The sequence below is a fragment of the Dermochelys coriacea genome, chromosome 14 (assembly GCF_009764565.3).
Source record: "Dermochelys coriacea isolate rDerCor1 chromosome 14, rDerCor1.pri.v4, whole genome shotgun sequence".
Classification (NCBI taxonomy): Eukaryota; Metazoa; Chordata; order Testudines; family Dermochelyidae; genus Dermochelys; species Dermochelys coriacea.
The window spans coordinates 25,032,301-25,058,880 of record NC_050081.1 but is presented as its reverse complement, the minus strand read 5'-3'; the positions used below and the strand labels follow the sequence as shown (position 1 = coordinate 25,058,880).

Here is a 26,580-nt window from a genome sequence, read left to right as displayed (position 1 = left end):
CCTTAGTTTGATTGGAGATTACAGATGACAGATTAAGGGCCTCAGCCTGCAAAGATTTACAACTATTCTTAATTTTAGGCAGCCAACGAGTCCCACTGATGTCAGTGGGGTTACTTAACAAGTGAAATCCTGGCCCCAGTGAAGTCAATGGCAAAATTCCCATTGATGTCAGTGGGCCTAAGTAAAGTTAAGTGGGATCTAAATTATCAAGGACAGTCTCTGATGCTAACTGACACTGTAACCCAGTGCTCAGGAGGTGAGACAAGATGATCCCAGTGGTCCTTTCTGGCCTCATACCTTATCAGTGGATTGATTAATCAATGTGATGAGGCAAGTATAGCCGTGAAGCAGAATGTTTAATTGTCTGAGTTTCGTTTTTTTCTGCATATGCCTGTATGATCCAGCTTTGGATGCTGCAAGGGTTCAATGTGGAGCGTACAAGGAGCAAATCTGAGAAGAAACAGCTGTGTTTGTGGGGGTTACCTTTGTGGAAAAAGAGAATATTGTAGGGATAAATAACTAGCCCCAAAGAACTATTCCTAGTATAAATCTGCGGTTGTATAAAAAGGGTATTAATTATTATTATTATTATTGTTATTAAAATAATAAATAATAATAATAATAATAATAATAATAGCCTAAGACCCAATACGTACACATACTAATGCATATACTTACATTATTATTATAAAGTAATTTACAAAAACAAAGAACCCCATTTTGTAATGTATGCATAAGGATGTCTGGGTTAGTTCAGCTTCAATAATAATAATAATTGTCCCAAACAGCTGCTCAAGGAGCCAGTTGATTTTGAACCATTCTAGGTTGGTTAACTTTCTTTTTAAAATGAATTTTTATTCTCCCCATCTCCTTCCTATTTCTGGCTTGCTCGAGAAATGGAAGCATCAAAATATTGCAATAAATTATTCTTTATATTTCACCTAGGAGCCCCCCGCATGGACCAGAAAACCCCATTGTTCCAGGCACTGCACAACCATAGAATCAAGAGACGGACCTTACCCCAAAGAGCAGACAATCTAAATAACATTGTTGTTGAGAAATGTTGTTCTTGTCTATTTCCAACTCAGCTGGAGCCAGAGAGCAGGGCAGATCCCAGGATTAATCTGTTTTCGCAGCTTTCCAGACCACAAAGGCTGGTGGAGCTGTGGGTCGTCATGTTACATTTGTGCTTGACATTAGCACCACTGCCTGCTGGAGTCAGCCCTGCTGCTCCACAGCCAGGCAGCTGCATTTGCATTTTACTGGCTGGGTTTTATCTCTGGCTGGAATCAAGAGCCAAATACATTTGTCTTAGCTTTGATTCTGAAATGAAGTCTTGAGTGAGGATCTGCAAAATTGTTGCTTGGTTTTGTTTTCTCAAATCCCGGGGAGACCCAGTTCATTACACAATGGACCTGAACCCAATGGATGGAGAAGAGGGTGCTATGTTAGCTCTACCGAGCCTCTCATACTCAGTAAAAGTATGGTTGGTGAATAACACTCCTCCCTTGTAGTGTAGATAAAGGAGGAGGACCATGTAGCTGGGCAGCAAGTTGCAGGAGAAACCTTGACAGTACCATCACAATACTTCAATCCCCACCTGTGCTCACAGAAAACAAGAGCTCATCCCCAACATGGGCTCCTCCTTGCCAGTCATTTGTGCTGTAAGTGAGAACTGACATTTGATCACCTTTCGCTGTCTGAGGTCAGTTCCATTAGGGAAAATTGTTTGACTCCTCTTAATTACATTTCCCTGCATTTACAACATCTCCTTCATTTTATTTCAGTTTAGCATCCTAGATGCATTATGATTTATGCAACAGCCTTTCTTTGATCTCAGCCAACTCACAGAAGCTACCATGATGCCTCACTTTCTCCGTCTGAGTGGGAGTTGCAGCAGGCTAATTCTGGGACTGGACATGTATCTTTTAGCAAGCTGTGACAATAGGAACTGTTCTCCCTGCGGAAATTGCTGGGTAAGATGTGATTTGATTAGTCTGAACTGGAGCACCTACAGACAGAGCTTTGTTTAATTTGAGCTGAGTGACTTCTGAAGTTCTACATAAATTGGTGAGGCACAGCTGCAATGCCTATGCCAGGCATAGCAATTTGATAAGGAAGAGTATTTGTTTTTAATGAAAGTGCTTTAAAAGGTTGGCTCAATCCACAGAATGACATTAAAGCAGGGAAGAGCCACATCAGGTAAATTCATGGGGAGGGACCATCTGGGGGCCAGTGATAAAATCATAGAATATCAGGGTTGGAAGGGACCTCAGGAGGTCATCTAGTCCAAACCGCTGCTCAAAGCAGGACCAATTCCCAATTTTTGCCCCAGAACCCAAATGATGCCCTCAAGGATTGAACTCACAACCCTGGGTTTAGCAGGCCAATGTTCAAACCACTGAGCTATCCCTCCTCCCATATGAAATACATATGAGGCAGATACACGTGGCAGTCATGGCTCCAGAGAAAAAGCTGAACAGAAGCATTGGGAGAGGCCATTGTGATCGGCGAGTACAAAACAACTCTGTGTGAATGTACTGCCAGCTCCTTCCATATGCCACAGGACAGCTCTAACATGGTAGAAATGGAGTTCCAGGGAACTGGGCCAGACAATGCAAAGCCAAATCCACACTAGGGAAATGTGTTGTGTTTAAAAATAGGTTAAATAGAGCACTTTGAAAAACAGGATTGTCTCTCACAGGAATTCAACATTTCACAATGACTCTCTGTTCCAAACCAGGATGATACGTCAAAACAACCAACATTTTCATGAAATGGAGAATTCCAAGCATTTTCAAAGGAAATGTCAAAATGGGAAAATGTGATGCTTTAAATTCAAAGCAAACTATATGTCAGAATAATTTTCATTCTAATTCTCTCAATTGGAAAATTGAAACTTTAGTTGAAATCAGCATTATTCCACAGAACACAGTTTGATTTTGATTAAACCACATTCTCCAATAGAAACATTTTTTGTGCAATAAGATCTAGTGTCAATCCCTTTTAACTAACATGCTAAAACTAGAGCAGGGTGGGACCTGGATTTTCCAGTTTACAGGAAATTCTGCAATCTCAAATGGTTTTGCATTCCAACGAGGAGCAAAAATATGCAAATAAAAATTTGAAATTTCCTGCAAATTTAAAAAAAAAAATCCCACCATTTTAGGTCATTTAAAACATTCCATTTTGATAAAAATAAAAAACCATTTCATTCCAATTTCATCCTTTAACTTTTAAAGATGTTTTTAATATATAATAATTTCATTTCCAAAAATCATTGCAAAATGAAAAATCAAAATGTTCCATTCCAAATTTGTTGAAATTAGAGGATTTGACATTATTGAAATGCTTTATTTATTTTTCAGAACAAAACTTTGTTGAAATTGATGTGGTTTTCAAGATGGGTCAGTTTCAACAAAAATGACATTTTCTGTCCAAAAAAAGAAAAAAAGAAAAAATTTCCCACTGGCTTTAGTTAAGACACTAATGTAGACAGGGTTTAACATCTTTAACAATGTGTTAGCTGCCTATGGTTGATCATTCGGCTTTGATAGCATTTTATGCTCACTTTGCACAGATGGATATAAATAACTCCACAAGCTGCAGAGCAATAGAAAGCAAACCCTCCATAGTAATGATACAGAATGTGCCACTTTTGTAGAGTCCTACAAAAAGTGGAAACTAGGTCAAATTACAAAGGATGAATATAAACAAATAACACAAGTATGTAGGGACAAAATAAGAAAGGCCAAGGCACAAAATGAGATTAAACTAGCTAGAGACAGTAAGGGTAACAAGAAAACATTTTACAGATACCTTAAAAGTAAAAGGAAGACCAAGGACAGGGTAGGTCCATTACCCAATTGTGGGGCGGGGGGGGGGGGGGGCGCGGGGAGAGAGAATAACAGAAAATGCAAAAATGGCAGAAGTGCTAAATGACTTTTTTGTTTCAGTTTTCACCAAAAAGTTTAGTAGTGATTGGCGATCTAACATAGTGAATGCCAATGAAAATGAGGTAGGATCAGAGGCTAAAATAGGGAAAGTTAAAAATTACTTAGACAAGTTGGATGTCTTCAAGTCACCAGGAGCTGATGAAATACATCCTAGAATACTCAAGGAGCTGACTGAGGGAGATATTTGAGCCATTAGCGGTTATCTTCAAAAAGTCATGGACGATGGGAGAGATTCCAGAGGACTGGAAAAGGGCAAATATAGTGCCCATCTATAAAAATGGAAATACAGAAAACTTGGGGAATTACAGACCAGTCAGCTTAACTTCAGTGCCAGGAAAGATAATGGAGCAAATAATTAAGCAATCAATTTGCAGACACCTAGAAGATAATACGGTGATAAGTAATAATCAGCATGGATTTGTAAAGAACAAATTGTGTCAATCCAACCTGATAGCTTTCTTTGACAGGGTACAAGTCTTGTGGATGGGGGGGAAGCAGTAGTTGTGGTATATCATGACTTTAGTAAAGCTTTTGATATTGTCTCGCATGACCTTCTCATAAACAAACTAGGGAAATACAACCTAGGTGGAGCTACTATAAGATTGATGCATAACGGGTTGGAAAGCAGTTCCCAGAGAATAGTTATCGGTGGTTCACAGTCAAGCTGGAAGGGCATAATGAGTGGGGTCCCACAGGCATCAGTTCTGGGTCGGGTTCTGTTCAATATCTTCATCAATGATTTAGAAAATTACATAGAATGTACACTTATAAAGTTTGTGGACAATACAAAGTTGGGAGGGGTTGTAAGTGCTTTGGAGGATAGGATTAAAATTCAAAATGATTTGGACAAACTGGAGAAATGGTCTGAAGTAAATAGGATGAAATTCAATTAAAACAAATGCAAAGAACTCCACTTAGGAAGGAACAATCAGTTGCACATCTACAAAATGGGAAATGACTGCCCAGGAAGGAGTACTGCGGAAAGGGATCTGGAGGTCATAGTGGGTCACACGCTAAATATGAATTAATAGAGTAACACTGTTGCAAAAAAAGTAAACATAATTCTGGAATGTATTAGCAGAAGTGTGTCCAGTTCTGAGCGCCACATTTCAGGAAAGATGTGGAAAAAACTGGAGAAAGTCCAGAGAAAAGCAACAAAAATGATTAAAGGTCTAGAAAACACGACCTATGAGGAAAGATTGAAAAACTTGGGTTTTTTTAGTTTGGAAAAGAGAAGACTGGGAGGGATACGGTAACAGTTTTCAAGTACACAAAAGGTTGTTAAAAGGAGGAGGGAGAAAAATTATTCTCCTTAACCTCTGAGGATAGGACATGAAGCAATGGTCTTGAATTGCAGCAAGGGAGTTTTAATTTGGACATTAGGAAAAAAAACTTTCTTATCAGGGTGGTTAGGGACTGGAATAAATTGCCTAGGGGAGTTGTGGAATCTCTGTCATTGAAGGCTTTTAAGAGCAGGTTAGACAAACACTTGTCAGGTACAGTCAGATACTTAGTCCTGTCATGAGCGCAAGGGACTGCATTAGATGACCTCTCGAGGTCCCTTCCAATCCTACGATTCTATAATTCTATGTGGCTGATTTTGAATGTCCTGGCTCAGATGAGTGCAAATTCTCAGACAGGCCACTGCACTGATGGTAGTTTTGGTATTTAATTACCTTGCTTTCTGGGAAAAGGACAAGAAAAGTGCAGGTGTGTCAGACAGTCTGGCTGATAACATACCCATAGGAAGGCAATCCCCCTATGGGGATTTGAGCCCTAGATCAGCATGGAATCTATCAGACCTGGCTGGCCCTGCTCATGCTACATTCAAGAAGGCAGGAGTGTGCAATTTACACAGATTTATCCTATCCCAGCACTAGTCCTCAGTGAGGGTGAAATTCATCTCAGTGCAGAAATCCCACACAGGGACTCAGCACTACCTAAGTTTCACTTTAACCCTGTTATGCAGGCTGTAGGAAACAGGTCTACAAAAGACTAGATGGCTGGGACCTGATGTCTTTTTTGCCACTTCTCATTTCTACGATTCGAACACTGATTAACCTGGGCAATAGCCTACCTGAATCTGCACTGGTGAAGGTGGTTTGTTTTAATCTCCATTGGTTGAGCAGGTGTTGCCTGGGGTCTCTGCATAGGGGCCAATTTCACCCTGAATGCTAGCTCCATGGCAAGTCTGGAGTTCTAAAAAGAAGTTATCATAGTTTTAAATTATCCAAACACCAAAGAAACATTGTAAATTCTTTAACTCAAAATGAGTTATTCAGCCACTTGAAAAAACTAAGTGGCTGAATAGCATCCTATAAACATGAGCGTCTTGGTTGACAAATATAACAGAGACACAAGGTGGGTGAGGTAAGATATTACATCTTCCACCATGTCTCTCTAATATCCCGGGATCGACACAGCTGCTACTACTACACTCTATAAAATGCTGTTTTCCAAAAGGTAAAGCAACTGAAGCAGCCTTCCAAGTGTGAGTGAGTTCTCAGCTGACATCATGGTAGCATTATTGGGAGCCCATAACAATGCCATTGTGAATGACACCATCTACTACCCTGCAGAAAGTCTGGCTTCTATACATTTGTCAGTATTGATTGAAAAATGCCAACAACTGAGGAGTGTGATGTTTTGATCTAATCTCTCACTGTTGAGTTTGTTCCATGCACAAAGACACATAGTGAGCCATTGTGAGAAGGAAGGATAATAAAAGACTTCATTCAGCCAAGACTTCTAAGGCAGATTTTATCCCCTGGAGGGATTTTGTACTAGGACCAAGGTGCCAAATAGATTTAATGTCCAACAGGCTATTCATGGGTAGAGGGTCTAACAGCATTAACTTCTCAGCTTCTGAACTGAGATCCCCTCTGCGTCTGAGCACTGCTTGTTGCTTAGTGCACAGGAGTAAGCAACACAAAGGGCTTGTTCATGCTGATATCAATGGGGATCTTGCCACTGCCTTTACTTAAGGCCCCAATTCAGCAAAATGCTTAAAACACATGCTCAAATCCCATCTGGTGCTTTGCTGAACTGGCGCTTAGGGCAAGCCTTGATTCACTGTTAGTAGAATTGGCTGGTTGTAGAGAAAGACTTGGTTGTTTGTCAGATTCATATCTGCTGCGTCATACCAGAAAGAAATGAGTTGCAAAAGATGGAAGGTGAACAGGCCAAGCCGTGTTGCATACTGGGGATCAATAACAAAGAGAGTCTGGGGGATTTTCTGCTTAAACAAGGCAATGTCTCTCCAAATGTGGATGCTAGAAGCAGTCAAACAGCATGTGTCACTTGCTGCACAATAGGTTTAATATATTTTAGATTCAAACAACCTCCTAGGTTCAGCTGGGGTATTGCACAGTTCAATCAGTGTTTGACCCATAGAAATGAGAGATGGTAAATATGCACTAGGTCCCACCTGACCATTCTCCAGACCACGCAATATTATTGTTGTAGTAGGAAGAGAGCCTAAAATGTAAGCCCTTGTATCAGAGGCCTAGTATGAGGCAGGACCTGCTCACAAAATTTGGCAAGAACAAGGTTGATATTACAGAAATACACATTCCTAAGAAGTGCTAATCACAGAGTGCTCATGCAAACACATCCTGATATCAAGTAGTACCATAACATTCCCATATCAACGATGGTACAAAAAACATTACCCAAGGATAATAGGAACACACTGACCCTCCTAAAAGATAAGGTCAGGGTAACAGTACATGATAGAGATATTTTAATTAAACCAACATGTACAAAATGATGGGTGATAACTAGTGACGTCAGGGGGCAGTAACTAACTACGTTAAAGGGGCAGTACTAACTTGTTTATATCAGGGTATAAAGCTGTATTTCAGAGGGAGTAACTTTGTCTGCCCTTAGGGAGGAATGGAAAGTTCTGCTGTTTGTTCACTGAGCTGGTCCATTGTTACAGACATACATGTATTAATGATCTACTAGCATCTGCGAAATACTAGTACCATGCTATGTGACAATAAACCGGGATGGGTGCCTTCATCCCTTAATAGATCTTGTGGTCATTGAGTGGTTCGCTCAAGGTCTGCCGTGCCAGCTGTCTGCGCAGGGCTGGGGTGGCACACAAAGGGAACACACACATGCAGCCAAACATTTATCAACATCTAACCACAATTGTCTGTTCTCAAATTCACTAAGTCCGGTTTTAATTATTAGGAATTATTTCCTTATATGCAGTCTTAAATTTGCCATCCATCCCCTTTGTCAAGGTTCTTCCCCACTCTGAACTCTAGGGTACAGATGTGGGGACCTGCATGAAAACCTCCTAAGCTTACTTTTACCAGCTTAGGTTAAAACTTCCCCAAGGTACAAACTATTTTACCTTTTGCCCTTGGACTTATCGCTGCCACCACCAAATGTCTAACAGGGATATAATTTGGAAAGAGCCCATTTGGAAACATCTTTCCCCCCCAAAATCCTCCCAAATCTTACACCCCCCTTCCTGGGGAAGGTTTGACAAAAATCCTCACCAATTTGCATAGGTGACCACAGACCCAAACCCTTGGATCTTAAGAACAATGAAAAAGCATTCAGTTTCTTAAAAGAAGAATTTTAATAGAAGAAAAAGTAAAAAGAATCACCTTTGTAAAATCAGGATGGTAAATGCCTTACAGGGTAATTAGATTCAAAACACAGAGAATCCCTCTAGGCAAAACCTTAAGTTACAAAAAGACACAAAAACAGGAATATCCATTCCATTCAGCACAGCTTCTTTTCTCAATCATTTAAAGAAATCAAAATCTAACGCATATCTAGCTAGATTACTTACTAAGTTCTAAGACTCCATTCCTGTTCTGTCCCCGGCAAAAGCATCACACAGACAGAGAGAGAGGCTTTGTTTCTCCCTCCCCACAGCTTTTGAAAGTATCTTGTCTCCTCATTGGTCATTTTGGTCAGGTGCCAGCGAGGTTATCCTAGCTTCTTAACCCTTTACAGGTGAAAGGGTTTTTCCTCTGGCCAGGAGGGATTTTAAAGGTGTTTACCTTTCCCTTTATATTTATGACTCCCTTATTCCTGCTCCCTTTCAGAACATCCTAAACAACTCATTGCATCCCTGGTGTTTGAGTAGCAGCAGAAATAGACAATGCCACTTCTGGAAACTCTCCAAGTGCCAACAAGGAGAGGTTTTCTCTAGGAAGTCGACAGTGTGTCACTACAGAGACAGGAGTGACAGTGAGACAATGGAGGAGCCTCGGGAAGCCAGGCATTTATTTAAACATTCTCTGCACTCCTATTTCAGCAGCTACCATGCTCCTGAACTATGTCCTCCTGAAACTTTCTGCATAGGATCTCTGCCACTGGTGGCAAACAGATAATGACAATCAACAGAAAGTGAAGGAAGGCAGCTGGGTGGGTTTCCATGGTGACTAGTCCATCGCCAGAGGCTGTGGGTGGAAATGAAATAACTGACATTGTGAGACCTTCCAGGCTTTAGACTCTCACTTAGCTACACGTACATTTAGGTAGAACCAATACCGCATGTTCGAGGCAAACTGCTGTGCAATAGAAAAAAGATTGTTCACTATATCACAGTGCAAAGTGCAGCAAAGAGCTGTTGGTTCATGCCCATCTCTAAAGAAATGAATAATCAGACAGGAAGCCATCACTCTAAAGTCTGATGTTTTGAGGCCTGGGAAACACAACTGAACATCCGAGTGAAGGAGAGAGGCTAGAGGCATTCAGCCGTGTTGTAAGGAGAGTCCTGCTGTTACACACTACAGGAAAATCCCGACTCATGATTAACTGAAAAAGAGTCCTATGACGAGTGAGAACATCTGTTAGCAGTCTGTTCAGAACAGTGAAGACTGGAGCAATGTTATTCACATGGGCCCTAGGATAACAGAATTACTGGACTGGATGATGCCAGCAGCCCATCCCACCCAGTATCCTGCCTCTGACAGTGGCCAGCACCAGATGAGAAACCCCATAACAGATAATATTGAATCACCTGCCCAGAAGAGAAGTGTCCTCTTAACCTCACCAGTGAGTGGCTGGCTTATGCTCCAGTAAATGAGGGTTTATGTCATGACAGATGGATAGAATTGAGAACTGAATTGTCCACCCAGCACTTTTTCCTGCATAGTTATCGTTCATTACGTCTTCAAATGAGCATCACCTTGCATATGTCAACACTGACTCTCATGCTGCCCATTCATCTGGCTTACTCCGACCCCTCTGAAGTTCTTCAGAAAATAATTTTCTAGAGCAATGTTGCATTGTACACTGATTGTGTCACTAATCTGTCAAATCATGTCTGTACAAAACTGGCCCGACTGGCTCCTCGGAAGTGAGTAATAGGGGCTTTTTAGACCTCTAACTACATCTCTCCTTGGAAGGAGGAAGAACTATCAACAGAGTAAACTGAGAGGCACAATATGAAGTGCCAGACACGAAGCCTCTCAGAAAGATATATTAAAATATATATCAACATTCTGTTTCGGCAAATCATTATGATTTGTGTTTCCTTGTAGCTCTGTAAATACTGACATCCCTGGCACCTGGGTCAATAACCCTGATGTGCACCTCAGGTGTAGTCAATATTTATAGCTTATTGCTGCATTGGTAGAGGCCAATAACCCTGAACTCTGGTGTAATATGAACCTGTCATGTCTCCAATCAAACAAAGCCTTCTTTAGGAATTCCTGCAGTAATAAAGGTCAGAGGTTGGGAGGCAGAGTTTCTACTGGACAGGGCTGCGGAGTTTGGACATTGGGCTGCGGGCTGTAAAGTGAGGTGTGGACATTTGGACTTGGACCCACGAGTGGAGAGCGTCCCAGAGCCCAGGCTCCCTGGAGCCCAAATGTCTACACTGCAGATTTACAGCCCTGAACTGGAGTGAGCTGACATGGGCTAGCCGTGGGTGCACAACTGCAGTGTAGACACGCCCTGAGAGTACGTCTACACTGCATTTTAAAACCCATGGCAATGAGTCTCAGAGCCCAGGCCTGCAGACTTGGAGGTTCAGCCTCAGGCTGGAGCTCTGGCTGTGAAGCCTGGAGAAGTGGATGGTTCACAGAGGCTGAGCTCCAGCCCAAGCAGTAATATCCACAAAGCTCTTTAGTGCTGTAGCGTGTGCCCGAGTCTGCAGACCCAGGCTCGGGGACTCACTGCTGTAGGTTTTAAAACACAGTGTAGAAACATCCCAAATAACACTGGAATTTATTCACAAAGGGGTTTAAGCACCTACCTGCCCCTTTTGGCTCCTTAGTCCAAAATATAGCTCCTCAGACCCCTCCCCCCAACATTTGCCACCCAATCCTGTAGCTGCCTAAGTACCCAGGCATCTAAGTTTCAGGGCTTGTCTGCACTTACAGCACTGAAGCAGTGCAGCTGTGCCACCGTAGTGCTTAGTGAAGACACTCTCTATACAGATGAGACAGCGTCTCTCGGTGGCGTAGTTAGTCCACCTCCCTGAGAGGCAGCAGCTGTGTCAACAGGAGAAGCTGTCCCATTGACGTAGCGCTGTCTACACGGGAGGTTCCACACCCCTGACCGACATAGTTATGCCAGCCTAAGTTGGTAGTGTAGACCTCGCCTCAGTGAAATCCCCGTGGCTCCTAAGTTTCTGCCAATGCCTGCGTGCACATGATGCTGCTGAGTTGTGATCCTCAAACGAGGCATTTCCCCGCCTATGTAGCCTGCAGTGCCCGAGCCCCTGGGTGTTCTCAGAGGCCACTCACTACATCAGGCCCCTTACAAAACACCCCAGTAGCCCAGGGTTAATTCCCTCACCAATGGGCTGTGCTAGGTTCAAATCCCCACTGCCTGACGTAGAGTAGGGCCTTGACCCCAGGTATTCCCATCAGTGACGCTGTTTCAGTTTGCATAACAGAGAGACGCTGACTCTGTGACTAGTAGTTGGGATCCTCACCTGGGAGACCCAGGGTCTATCCCCTGTTCTGGTGCATAGTTAAGTATTTTATACAACGCTTCAACAAAAGAGATTTAGAGAGCCACCCAGCTCAGGCTACTCTTGACCCAGTGGTTAGGGCCTTGTCCTGGGAGACTTGGCATCAAGGCTCTATTCTGAATGAGGCAAAATGGGGCTTTGAACACAGCTGTCACACACGAGGGTGGGATGCTTTAACCACTGGGACAAGGGGAGGACTGGGCTGGCTTTGGTGCCACAATCCCACCAAAGGGACTCACAGCCATGAACCAAGGGAAGACAGGTATCTAACTGTGAGCCAGAAGAAGGTACCTACCTAAGTGCCTTTGATGGGTGGGGCCTAGGCCCCTCTATTCTACATTTTCTTTGGGGTAGCTTTGGCGGCTCCTGGCTCAGCTTGCTAGCTATGTGAATCCCATTCTGCCCAACTCTCCCCTTGCCTTGCATAGGAGCTAGGGACCGAAGTCCCCTTTGTGGATTTAGCCCTAAATAACAAACAGAGCATGTAAGGCATTCTCTCCCTGCACTGGCTGTAAGCATCATTTCATTTCTTTATCAACTTAAATGTAATGGTTCATACTTCTCCTGAACCTGCAATGGAAGCTCATGCGTCTTACAAGGAGCTGATGTTTTACTTGCTGAATGCTAGTGTGTGGAGAGCTTTTTAGAAGGAATGTTCATCCCACAGGTATAATGATGACAGTATATGCTGGCATTATAATTCCATTACAAACTCTGTGGTGCCCCTCTCCAGCTCTCCTCAAAGCAGAGACATATAGTTTTCATTTGTTTTCATACAGTTTTCTTCACAGAAATGGTGAGCATTGCTTCTTCCTTGACAAACAAGGAGCGTGAATGCTTTTCATAGAGGGCTGGAGAATAGAGAACTCATGTTACAGAGAGACAGAAGAGAGAGGCATCTACTGCTTGCCTCACAGCTGATAAATTAGATCCTGAAGTGAACAAGAAGCTTTAAGGTTGGCTTTGCAGAAGGGAAGCCGCTCAAGCAGGCTCTAGCTGTATGCAGCCCTCTGGCTCTTTGCTTAGTGTCCTGCTTGCAGATGGAGAACAGCACCCTGGATTAATGCCTTAAATTGCCCAGCCTGGGTGAAAGGTGGCAGAAAGGCCCTTTGAAGCTGTATGCACCTGAGTAGACCTGGTAGAAAACATCTGTTGAAACGGGGGAGGGGGGGTGGCTGGGGTTGTATGGAAAAAAATGTGACTTTTTGACCAAATGATTTTTTTTTTTAAGGAAGTGTCTGCTCTCCTTGGGAAATTGTGACTTTTCATTGAAAAAAAAATGAAAACTTTTGGTTTTCTGCTATAAAATGTGTGATTTTTCAATTTTTCCATGAAAAGTCCAAATTTTGTCCTGGGGAACCTCTGCCCTTCACCACCCCCCTTTTTCCAAGCAGCTTAACAGAAAGCTCTTGTCAATACAGTAGAGAACAGAGTCTAAGAACTGGTGCAAAGTGACCTGTTGTGAACCAGAGAAGCTGTGGCATGGGGGCTTTCATGTCTCCTTATACTGCCCCACCTAATTGCATCTTTAGGTACATATCTGGCTGCTAATGTCTAGTGAGGGAGGAAAAGGGCTGTGCACCGCTATGGCTTCCAAGCAGCCAGTACTTCACTGGCTTTGGAGAGGATCATAAGGCCAATGAGTGTGGCAGGGTGAGGAGACAGCCCCTCGAATTGAACTACCCTGCCAAGTGCCTCGTGGTACTCTGCTGGGGAAGTATTTTTGGCTGCTTCATACCTTCTCTCCTGGGCCAGGTGGTAGGTGCAAGGGATGTGTGAATTCCTGTGTTTATATTGACCTGATTTGATCACTGAGGAACAGTTCATTTTGTTGCTGCTCTGGATATTGAAACAGGCTCCTGTTGAAACCAGTCATTGTCAGAGATCAACAATCACAAGTGATGAGTTTTTCTGGGATGTGTCCATTTTTGGTGTCCAACAGAGACACCTTGAAGAGGGTAGGTATTCAGTACTTTCTGGAAACCAAGCCCCATCCACAGAGCTCAGCACTGCACAGAGAAGGTAAGTATCATTATCTCCATTTTACAGATGGGGAAAATGAGGCACAGAGGGCAACATGACTTACCCAAGGTCTCCAGTGGCCAAGCTGGGAACAGAACCCAGATTGCTGAGGTCCAGCACTCTATCTACTAGGCAACTCTTCCTCCCTTTAAGTTGTCTGTTTGGGGACCCCAAAACTGAGGGATCCAAACATCAGTCGCTTATGAAAATGTAGGTCTGTGAACCCACACATGCTCCGTGCGTGGGCATGGCCTCTCCATGTTCAGAATCCCATCAGGGCCAAAGAAGTCACATTCCTACTGGATCCCAGCCAGATGCTGGTTACTCAAGAAGCCCACTGAATACAGGTGACCCTTCCCCACAGATGCGCCCCCAATTACCTAGTGGGATCTCAAGCCGCAGGACACTCAGCCAATGGGGCATTGTCTGAACAAGCTCACAGTGGCCGATCATGCCCTGGGACAGGATGTTGTTTTGCTACATAACCCATCACAGGTGTAAATGCAACAGAGCAATGCAGCAGGGAACTGGGTTAGTGTTGCCTGAATGCTCTCCCTGGGCCCACGATGCTGGCAAGTGGCCTAGGGGAGGCTAATGCATCGCTTGCCATGGGAACAGTCACTGACAGCACCTGCTGTGTGAGCCTTATACTCCCTGATCTGTGCCTCACCCTGCAAGAGAGAACCTGTGTGACGGCTGGTGGAGCTTGCTCTGCTCTGGGTTGTTTTGGGTGGGGAAGGGCAGTTTCCCCCTCCCTCAGGTGTTGTGTGTCTTGCTCTTTACACAACAAAAGCAATTTGAAGGAGCCACACAGGCAACGTGGGGGTCCCAAATAACTGTGCTGACTCACTGTGTACAACACGCCAGACTAGCTGCATCCACGCTGCTACTCAGGCTGTTTCTGATGGCTTCTACACCACAGAACACAGTGAGCACCAGGAAAGCGCTCACAAACTACTTCAAGGGATACTATCCTATTCCTCCACACCTCAGGGAAGTCACCCAGCCCCACCTAACTGCTACCAGATGTTCCCTCCCCCCGCTCTTGCAATGGAGTCCTTAGGAACTTGGACCAGGGGCTGGGCAGCAGGGGATCACACAATTAACTCATGAGCATCAGCACAGCCCATTCCCCCTCACCATCATTACATCTGTTACCCATTCTCTGTGGTTAGTTAGCACCGCTGTGGTAGCTAGACATTGCTTATAAAGTGCCCAAGGCTCAACACTACGGTGCACCCCCTCCTGAGAGCCATGGAGCCACCAGCACTGGGCAGCATCTGATGCAGCCTGGAGAGACAGATCAGCAGCTGCGTCCCCAACCAGACACACAGCCACCCTGGCCTAATCTGCCTAACGCCTCTCCGAATCCCCACCCCCTGCTTCAGACTCTCCCTGGTGCCCAGGGGAGGGAGGGGCAGAATTGGGCCTAGCTGGGAGAGATCCTAGAGAGGCCAAGACCTGTCCTGCCTATCCAAACAGCCACAACAGGGCATCAGGGTCTACTCAGTGACACGCTCTGATCTCCAAGCTGCATCCCAATAGGCTGCTCTGGTCTATTCTCTCCCCAGCCCATTTCTGCCCTCTTCCTGGGTTGTCACTCCTGCTTGGCGGGGCACAGGAAGCCAGTAACCAGATCTTGACTCTGCTGCCTTGTCTGACCATGAGCAAGAACCCTGCCAACCTCTGTGTGCCCAGCAGTGCTGGCGCAAAACCCGGCAGAGGCAGGGAGAGCGGCCTGCCTCCCTGCGAGCACAGCTCCCTGTGCAATGTTAGAGCAGTCTGCCTCATCTGTAATTCTCAGTCACTAACTCCCTGGAGAGGGAGAGGGGCCATTGTGCATTGACTGAGTCTCTGTGGAGCTGCCTCTGTTGTTCGTTTCTAAGGCGTTCTGGGGCTTCCGTGACCTTGAAGAAAGGAAAGGTTTCCATGAATTATTACTGAGGGAGTATAATTAATTACCCTCTTTAGACAATTAATGAGGGAGGGAAGGCTGGGCAGGCTGCTACTTCCACCAGCATACCACCCATGACTCCCTTGCTCGCTGCGCTGCAATGGCTTAGTTCTGCCTCCCTTACAATCCCCGGGTGTCCCCAGAATTCATGTCTGATGCAGTGTTAACTCTCAGAAGGTACTGGCTCTCTCCTTCTGTGCGGCCAGTGAAGCAGGGCCACTGACAGGCACATTTGCTACTGATTTCAATTAGGCATTCCGCAGAGCCAGGCCGGGGTAAGAGCACAAACACATTGCAGTGGATTACAATGAAAGCCTGCAGCCGTCAGAGCCTTTGCTGGATATTTAGCTTCCAACCGATTTTGCCATTTGTGCTCCCCAGCTTTGGCTACAGTGAAAGGCAAGGGGAGGTAGTCTTCTCTGGAAATACTGGATTGGGAACAGACTTTAGCTGTGCGGAATACTAGCCCCAGAATTCAGGAAGGCAGGGCCATTTGGGTGCAATCAAGCAGGGTAGCTCCTGAGTGGTCCTATTGATGTTCCGTGAACCTGCCAATGGTCCAGGGCCTGGATTATGGCAGCCATGGAGAGGCTACAAAAGGAGCTGAGGAAGCCTGGGGCCCTGGGTCTCTGCTGGACTGAAATGGCTTCGTGCTGAAGCCAGAGCCAGAAAGGCCTTGCTCTAGAACATATGGTTTGAAGCAGCAAAAATCAGGGACTCTACGCAATCTGCGGAATGGAAGTTACTTCTAAATGTTTGAAGTTTTTTGCCAAAACATGTTTAGTATTTAATGAGTGGGCTGTGAACGAGCAGCAGGCTCTTGGCAAACTGAAGCCAGCCACTAAAGAGAGATACGCACCTGCACCGCTGGTGACTTACCCTTCAGCTGGTTGGAAAATGGGGGTTTTCAATGTAGAAAATTTGAATTTTCCATCTAAAGCAAAAACTTTAACATTTCAGCCAAAACTGGCCCCCAAATCTACAAACCAACCAAAAACATTTGCAATTTTCCAGTAAGAAACAAAACGTTCTTTTTTGGAGAAAAGTGGACATTTTCTACAAACATTTTCATTTAATGTTCATCTAACCATCAGAGGAGTGAAGTTCTAGAACAGCCTTCCAAGGGAAGCAGTGGGGGCAAAAGACCTATTTGGCTTCAAGATTAAACTCGATAAGTTTTTGGAGGAGAAGGTATGATGGAATAACGTGATTTTGGCTATTAATTGATCTTTAACTATTCATGGTAAATAGGCCCAATGGCCTGTGATGGGATGTTAGATGGGGTGGGATCTGAGTTACTACCGAGAATTCTTTCCTGGGTATCTGGCTGGTGAATCTTGCTCACATTCTCAGGGTTCAGCTGATCGCCATATTTGGGGTCGGGAAGGAATTTTCCTCCAGGGCAGATTGGAAGAGGCCCTGGGGGTTTTTGCCTTCCTCTGCAGCACAAGGCACGGGTCACTTGCTAGAGGATTCTCTGCACCTTGAAGTCTTTAAACCATGATTTGAGGACTTCAATAGCTCAGTCATAGGTGAGAGGTTTATTGTAGGAGTGGGTAGGTAAGATTCAGTGGCCTGTATTGTGCAGGAGGTCAGACTAGATGATCATAATGGTCCCTTCTGACCTTAATATCTATGAATCTATGAATCATTGTCATGAGAAAAAAGCATAGATGGACAATTTTTATACAGCCTTAACTTCAACCTCTTTTTACCTGTTACCATCGTCCCCTTAGACTTTATCTACATGATTTTTGTGACTTGATCAGAATTCATATTTCAAATTGAACTCCGAGTCCGTAACCTGTAATTTTCATGTTAGGCTTCCAGTGAATGTTACACTCAATATTTTAATCCCTAACCCCAAATATTAGCATCTTTGTGAATACACCCCAAAACTGGGTGTGTTTTGCCTGTTATCTCAAGTGGTGGCAAATAGTCCAGTGGGAACAGAATTTTAATTAGGTGGTAAAAGTTTAACCATCCTAGACTGAAGAAATGACAGGTCCAATCAGTGCTTCTATAGGTTTTTAGCATTAAATATGCATCAGAAAGTCAAGGCTTAGCAGAAACTCCACTGTGCATAGTTCAGCATGTGACAGTTCATAAATTGCACAGAGTTCTAATGGGAACTGCTGCCTTTTTAAAAAAACAGCTTGGCATTAAAATGAAGATAACTTATATATGCAGAAGAGTCAAAGTTGCCACAGCAAACATATTATTAACAAGCTGGAGCACTAGCCTGATCTCATTTAGGGCTGGATAATTGCATATTTCTATGTAAATAAAGCTAAAGAGGTAGCAGGATATGATGGCTCCCTTATGCAGTAGCTGGACTCTTGATCCTGGAATTCAGGCGGCCATCCTTCTGAGGGAGGAGAGCCATGTGTCCAGAAGAGGGGAAAGAGAGATGTAAGGGGAGGGCAGAAGTATATTTCAGATGCTTTCCTGACAGCCAGGCTGTATGAAGGCAGCGCATCAGTTACAAGAGCCCATGTGAAGGTGCCTGGGTTCATGGGAACCAGGCACAAATGTAGCCAGCCACCACTGCAGCAGGGCTCAGAGGGCTTGTTTTCCTGGAAGTCAACCCAACATCTTACCTGAGTGTTACCCCTAATTTGGCTCCTGTCCAAACAGGAAACCCTCCAATCCAAGATTAGTAATACTTTAACCTCAGTTCGCTGGTCTGGCTGGGGGTGGGGAGGGCCTTGGTGCTGCCTTCACTCAGGCTGGTAACACATCCACTTTGCAGTGAGGACACAGGCTAAACCACTCAGTGCTGACAGTCCTCCAGAGCCTTCCCACAATCCCCCCTGTGCAGAAGGACGGACAAGTTCTCCCACGATTCAGTGGGAAAGAAGCAGAGCAGCTGAGCTTACTGCAGCACTAAGAACCATGGGAGATGCCCCCAAAAATCTTAGTGACACACATGGGGGGAGGGCAGCACCAGTGAGGATCACCACAGGTAGGCTTTCGGGAGAGGGGAGGGGAGATGCTCACAGCCTGGCTTGACTAACCAGGTTGCTGATCACCTAGGCTAACCCTGCAGTGACCCTGAGGGTACATCCACACAGCAAAGGAAGGTGTGAGTGGGAGTGTGGATAGGCATACTGTACTAGCTTTATTCTAGCAGGTGCAGGCTACAGTGTTAGTGAGGACATAGTCGCCCCAGTTCCAGCCTGGAACCGTGGGTATGTATCCAGGTCACTGCCCTGCATTTCTCTGCTATTGTGAGGACAGAGCATTGACATCTGCCAATTTATCTGGCATTATCAGCTCACTCTTTCAATTCTGCTCCTGCGGTTGGCATGGTTATGATTATATTCCTCTCAGAGCAAGCAAGAGGTAGAGGGGAAAAGGACTTTGTTATTCTAGTTGATGTGTCACAAGTGGAAACCCGAGGAGCGTCAAATACTCCAAACTCCTCAGGACATTATTCAAAATCCAAAACCAAGGAGTGGGTTTGCCCTTGCAAAACTAAACCATGACAGTTTAGATGTCACAAAAGGAAAAGCAAAATGGCCCTGGCCTGGCCCATCTGCCCTTATAAGCCATTCCCTCCCTCTTCTCAATCCTTCATGCCACTCTTCTATTGGTTCAGTGCTTTAGTAACAAACCATCCTTCTCTGAATGCCCTCCACTTCCCTGTAGCTCGAAAACATGTCTCTCTCACCAGCAGAGATTGAGCCAATAAAAGATATTACCTCACCTACCTTGTCTCTCTAGTACTCTGGGACCAACACGGCTACAACACCATTGCAAACTGCAAATTTCCTGACAACTTTCTGGTACTAAGGAGCCCAGAACATTCCACTCACAATGTGGATACTTTTTTGGTAGAGAAAAGGGTGTGAGGGATCAGAATGGATCCTTAAATCAGTCCTAGGAATGTGACTAGAATCGGTGTTATCATATCCGTACATAGAAAGTATCTCTTGTCTTGGGCAGTTCTTTTCTACTTTCACTGCTAATCATGTTAATAGAAATTACATCAATAAACCAACCCCCCTCCCCCTTTGGGTGTGTCCCTCTCTGCTTTCCATGGTGGATTACTGCATTAGGTCATCTTGCTTTAGAGCAGCCTCCTTTGAAATGTATAATTATCTTCCTGAGATAATTGCCAAAATCATTTGCAGTCCTGGAGAGATCTTCAAAACCAACTGTTTACAAGAGCAAATAATTCAGATTAATCAAATATTGTGAGATTCCTGCTTTGCCAATTTATCCATTTAGAGCTGTGCTCTGACTGCCATGCAAATGGTCTAATGAAAAGTTTTATTGCAAGACTCAAGGAGATATATTTGGCAGATGTGAAGGCTATTTACGGCTGTTTAGTGCAAACCTACAATTCAAAGGATTGGATTGGCAAAGGATACCACAGAATCCCATCAGGGAAGTTCTTGCCACACAGATTGTGGGAATGGACAGGCCCAATCCTGACAGGTGCTGGGCATATCCAATGCCCACAGAAGCCAATGGGAGCTGCAGGTGCCCAGTATATCTCAGGATTTAGATCCACGTGCTCAGGGGATGTTCCTTCAGCTCCACTGGCTGTTGCAGAGTTTGCTGACAGACAGGTCCATCACAAGTCACAGGGAGGCATTTGCCAGCAAAGAAAATTTGAACCCTGGCCAGACACTGCTACTGTCCTCTTCACCCTCTCTAGCTCACATGCTCCTCTCTGCAGACCGGAGGACACAGCAGAATTTACACCCTCATCAGCAGTCCCCAGCATAGGGATGATCCAAACGCAGCCACATCCCCAGAGTCACTGGGTTCAAGCACATAATGGCCATACTGGGTCAGATCAATGGTCCACCTTGCCCAGTATCCTGTCTTCCAACAGTAGTCAATGCCAGGTGCTTCACAGGGAATGAACAGAACAGGTAATCATCAAGTGATACATCCCCTGTCGTCCACTCTCAGCTTCTGGCAAACAGAGGCTAGGGACACATTCCCTGCCCATCCAGGCTAATGGCCATTGATGGACCTATCCTCCAAGAAGTTACCTAGTTCTTTTTGAACCCTGATATAGTCTTGTCCTTCACAACATCTTCCGGCAACGAACTCCACAGGTTGACTGTGCATTGTGTGAAGAGGAACCTCCTTTTGTTTGTTTTAAACCTGCTGCCTATTACTTTCACTGGGTGACCCCTAGTTCTTGTGTTATGAGGAGTAAATAACACTTCCTTATTCACTTTCTCCACACCAGTCAAGATTTTATAGACCTTTATCATATCCCTCCTTAGCCGTCTCTTTTCCAAGCTGAAAAGTCCCAATCTTATTCATAGAATCATAGAATCATAGAATATCAGGGTTGGAAGGGACCCCAGAAGGTCATCTAGTCCAACCCCCTGCTCAAAGCAGGACCAAGTCCCAGTTAAATCATCCTAGCCAGGGCTTTGTCAAGCCTGACCTTAAAAACCTCTAAGGAAGGAGATTCTACCACCTCCCTAGGTAACGCATTCCAGTGTTTCACCACCCTCTTAGTGAAAAGTTTTTCCTAATATCCAATCTAAACCTCCCCCATTGCAACTTGAGACCATTACTCCTCGTTCTGTCATCTGCTACCATTGAGAACAGTCTAGAGCCATCCTCTTTGAAACCCCCTTTCAGGTAGTTGAAAGCAGCTATCAAATCCCCCCTCATTCTTCTCTTCTGCAGACTAAACAATCCCAGCTCCCTCAGCCTCTCCTCATAAGTCATGTGCTCTAGACCCCTAATCATTTTTGTTGCCCTTCGCTGTACTCTTTCCAATTTATCCACATCCTTCTTGTAGTGTGGGGCCCAAAACTGGACACAGTACTCCAGATGAGGCCTCACCAGTGTCGAATAGAGGGGAACGATCACGTCCCTCGATCTGCTCGCTATGCCCCTACTTATACATCCCAAAATGCCATTGGCCTTCTTGGCAACAAGGGCACACTGCTGACTCATATCCAGCTTCTCGTCCACTGTCACCCCTAGGTCCTTTTCCGCAGAACTGCTGCCGAGCCATTCGGTCCCTAGTCTGTAGCGGTGCATTGGATTCTTCCATCCTAAGTGCAGGACCCTGCACTTATCCTTATAGAACCTCATTAGATTTCTTTTGGCCCAATCTTCCAATTTGTCTAGGTCCTTCTGTATCCTATCCCTCCCCTCCAGCGTATCTACCACTCCTCCCAGTTTAGTACCATCCGCAAATTTGCTGAGAGTGCAATCCACACCATCCTCCAGATCATTTATGAAGATATTGAACAAAACGGGCCCCAGGACCGACCCCTGGGGCACTCCACTTGACACCGGCTGCCAACTAGACATGGAGCCATTGATCACTACCCGTTGAGCCCGACAATCTAGCCAGCTTTCTACCCACCTTATAGTGCATTCATCCAGCCCATACTTCCTTAACTTGCTGACAAGAATGCTGTGTGAGACCGTGTCAAAAGCTTTGCTAAAGTCAAGAAACAATACATCCACTGCTTTCCCTTCATCCACAGAACCAGTAATCTCATTATTATCTCTCCTCATATGGAAGCTGTTCCATACTCCTCATCATTTTTGTTGCCCTTTTCTGAATCTTTTCCAATTCCAATATATCTTTTTTGAGGGGGGGCAACCACATATGCACACAGTATTCAAGATGCGGGCGTACCATGGATGTATATAGAGACATTATGATATTTTCTGTCTTCTTATCTATCCCTTTCCTAATGGTCCTCAACATTCTGTTGGTTTTTTTGACTGCATATTGAGCAGATGTTTTCAGAGAATTATCCACAATGACTCCAAGATCTTTCTTGAGTGGTAACAGCTAATATAGAGCCCATCATTTTATACGTACAGTTGGAATATGTTTTTCTATATGGATTACTTTGCTTTTATCAACATTGAATTTCATTTGCCATTTTGTTGCCCAATCATCCAGTTTTGTGAGATCTTTTTGTAACTCTTCATAGTCTGCTTTGGACTTAACTATCTTAAGTAAAACTGTGCATCGTCTGCAAATTTTGCCACCTCACTGTTTACACCTTTTTCCAGATCATTTATGAGTATGTTGACCACGCTGGTCCCTGTACAGACCCCCTGAGGTACACCACTATTTATCTCTCTCCATTCTGAAAAATGACCATTTCTTCCTACTCTTTGTTTCCTATCTTTTAATCAGTTACTGATCCATGAGAGGACCTTCCCTCTTATCCCATGACTGCTTAATTGCATGAGAGCCTTTGGTGAGGGACCTTGTCAAAGGCTTTCTGAAAATGTAAGTACTCTATGTTCACTGGATCATCCTTGTCCACATGTCTGTTGATCCCTCAAAGAATTCTAATAGATGGGTGAGGCATGTCTTCTCTTTACAAAAGCCATGTTTAGTCTTCCCCAACAAATCGTGTTAATCTATGTGTCTGATAATTCTATACTTTACTTTAGTTTCAGCTGCTTCTTTTACTTTGTTGTTGAGCCACAGTGGCACTTTTGGGGGGTATGCATTCAATTTGTGCTTCTATTATGGTGTTTTTTTTTAAAAAAGTTTCCATGCAGCTTGCAGTTATTTTACTTTGGGGACTGCACCTTTTAATTTCTGGTTAACTAGCTTCTGAATTTTTTTGTGCATTTCCCCTTTCTGAAGTTAAATGCTACTGTGGTGTGCTTTTTTGGTGTCCCCCCCAACAGGGATGTTAAATTTAATTATATTATGGCCACTACTACCAAGCAGTTCAGCTACTTCACATCTTGGACCAGATCCTGTGCTCCACTTAACACTAAATCAAGAATTGCCTCTCCTCTTGTGGGTTCCAGGACTAGCTGCTCCAAGAAGCAGTCATTAATGGTGTCAAGAAACTTTCTCTCTGCATCCCGTTGTGAGGTGACATACACCCAGTCAATATGGGGATAGTTGAAATCCTCCATTATTATTGAGTTTTCTCTTTTATAGCCTCCCTAGTCTCCCTGAGCATTTCACAGTCACCATCACCATCACCATCCTGGTCAAGTGGTCGGTAGTATATCCCTACTGCTATATTGTTATTATTCAAGCATGGAATTTCTGTCCACAGAGATTCAATAGTACTGTTTGATACATTTAAGATGATTTTTTGCTATATTTGACTCTATGCTTTCTTTCACATATAGTGCCACTCCCCCACCAGCACAACCTATTCTGTCATTCCAATATATTTTGTATCCATATATTACTGTGTCCCATTGATTACCATCATTCCACCAAGTTTCTGTGGTGCCTATTATATCAATATCCTCATTTAATACAAGGCACTCAAGGTCATCCATTTCAGTATTTAGACTTCTAGCATTTGTATATAAGCACTTATAACATTTGTCACTTTTAGCTGACTGCCATTATGTGATGTAATTGAATGTGAGTCTTTTCCAATTGAACTTTTCTCATAAGTTCCTACCTGTACTTTATTATCTTCCATCCTCTCCTCCTTACTAGGATATAAAGTATCCCCATTAATAGATCCTCCCATAAGGGATTTCTCAGTCCAAACCGTGTGCTACTCTGTACCTCTTGGCTTTCCCCAGCTCTTAGTTTAAAAACTCCTCTATGACTTTTTTAATTTTGAGAGCCAGCAATCTGATTCCATTTTGGTTAGGTGAAGCCCATCCTATCTGTTTAGGTTCCTCCTTTCCCCAAAAGTTCCCCAGTTCCTAATAAATCTAAACTGCTCCTCCCTACACCATGATCTCATCCATGCATTGAGACCCTGCAGTTCTCCCAGTCTAACTGGCCCTGTGAGGTGGGAAGGTCCCAGAGCAGACTGAGCCCAAAAGTCTAAACTTTAATTAAGCAGCTTCACAATTCAAGCCTGGGTCAGCCGGCATGGGCCAGCCAAGAGTTTTTAATTGCAGTATAGTCATACCCTAAATGGAAGAGCTGCCACACAGAGCCCAATGGCTCTGGTGAAAAGGGAACATGGCAATGACTGTGTTGGAAATTCAAGCCCTACCCTCAGCATGCATTGCCCCCTTGAATGCAATGTGACCTTGAATGCAAAAGCAAAAGGAGAGGCAGGGGTAAGGACCCAAAAAACCAAAGCCATGCATTGAACCCCTCCCCACTCTGGGAATCTGAATTGTATACTCAATAGAGTGCACTAAATAGTCCTGATCTTTGGGATACACAGAGTCCAGATCCAAACATTATGATGGGCAAGCAGCACTGCTGAACTATTTTAATAGACAGGGAACATCAGAATTATCTTTCTGGACCAAACCATCAGTCCATCCTGTGTCTACTGGAGGCTCTCAGAGGAAAGCACCCCTACACCAGTGTGCCTACTCAAAGAGGCACCACTGGAGGAGATCTTCCAGCCCGACACCTGCATGCCTGGAAACATCATGTCTGATCTGCCCTGTAACTGTCCAAGCCTGCAGAGCTGGAGAAATTATTCCTATTCATAAAAATGACCCCACTGTTGGGTCCCCTCCAACTTTCTTCCTCTCTAATAATTAAGTTAGTATTCCTAGCTCATTGACTGCAGGAAAAGGAGAGTTAAGATGGACACTTCGGTTGAGAACACAAAAGTAAGGATGCTTTTCTGAACTATTTATACGTCCTGGGTTTGCCATAATAGGGTCATATTAGATTCATGGCTGTTCCCAATAGCACTAGAAGAAACCTGCTCTTGGTACTGACATCTATCTCCATGCATAGATCTTTCTTTCTTTCTTCTGACCCCATTAGCAAAGTAATATCTGGGACTGGGTCCCTGTCTGAGGACTAGAGCCAGGAAATGTAGTTTTCATGAGAAATGGAACTTAATTTTCCATAAAATGTTTTCAAGTAATTATAAAGTGTTGATTTTCATCCTGTATAAAGTTTTGAACCTGTTCTTAGTGTATTAATTGCAGTTTGCCAGGCCATAACGGTATGATAGTCCTACCCAGTATCTTTCCTGCTCCATCTTTTCTGAGGTGATGTGGTCAAGCCTCCAGGGAAGCTATTTACTGTGCAGTGGATGCTGAAAGTCCAGAACGCCCATTCCAACCAGCCTCCAGTCACATAACAGAAACAATATACAGCAGCGTTGGAAGCAAAGTTCTAATTAAGATGTCATCATATAAACTTCATTTTTATAACAGCTATGACATTTAATTCTGGGAGAGGATTTGGCGTCAGCATGGAGCCCATTTTCTTTTGTATATTTAATTATTTATTGATTTTTCAAAAAAATAATATACATTATGTGATAATGTTGGAATACTGTTGCTATTTAGTGGAAGGAGAAACTTTCATTTTAAGTCCCAGTTTGCAAGCACTTTAAAATTTCCCCAAGAAATGACTCTCTCATGTCTCTTGTTATTGTGAAGACAAAAGTTTCAATAGAAGTGTGTACAGCCAGTTCTGGACACTGAATTGTTAAATGCTTTTTTTGCTCTGGTAACTCCAGCTTGGCACATTCCATCTCATTAGCATGTGGCATTTACTACATTAATGTGGCTCACGAAACAGAAATCAGTGTTACCAACTCTTGCGATTTTACCACAAGTCCAGTGATACTTGGTGTTCTTCTTGAAGTCCAAGTTCCTGGAGTCCATTGACTGCATGAGAATCTCAGCTTTAATTTACAAAATAAATACATTGCTAGCATTCATTGATGGGTGGAAAAGCTTTAAAATAGGAAGGAACCAAGTGAACCCTAAAACTCAGAAAGCACAAAGGATTTTTTTTTTAAATCTCATGATTTTTTGAAGTC

General features: G+C 44.0%; 1 protein-coding gene and 1 long non-coding RNA gene across 2 annotated transcripts in view; one reads left to right on the top strand and one right to left on the bottom strand.

Moving 5' to 3' along the window:
• SHISA6 (shisa family member 6) overlaps nucleotides 1-26,580 on the bottom strand; it is a 395,911-nt gene that overhangs the window by 196,002 nt on the left and 173,329 nt on the right. The window lies entirely within an intron of this gene.
• On the top strand, nucleotides 3,650-18,811 carry LOC122456695. The gene is made up of 3 exons (XR_006275694.1): nucleotides 3,650-3,660; nucleotides 7,061-7,065; nucleotides 18,612-18,811. It is a non-coding gene; the product is annotated as an uncharacterized LOC122456695 (long non-coding RNA).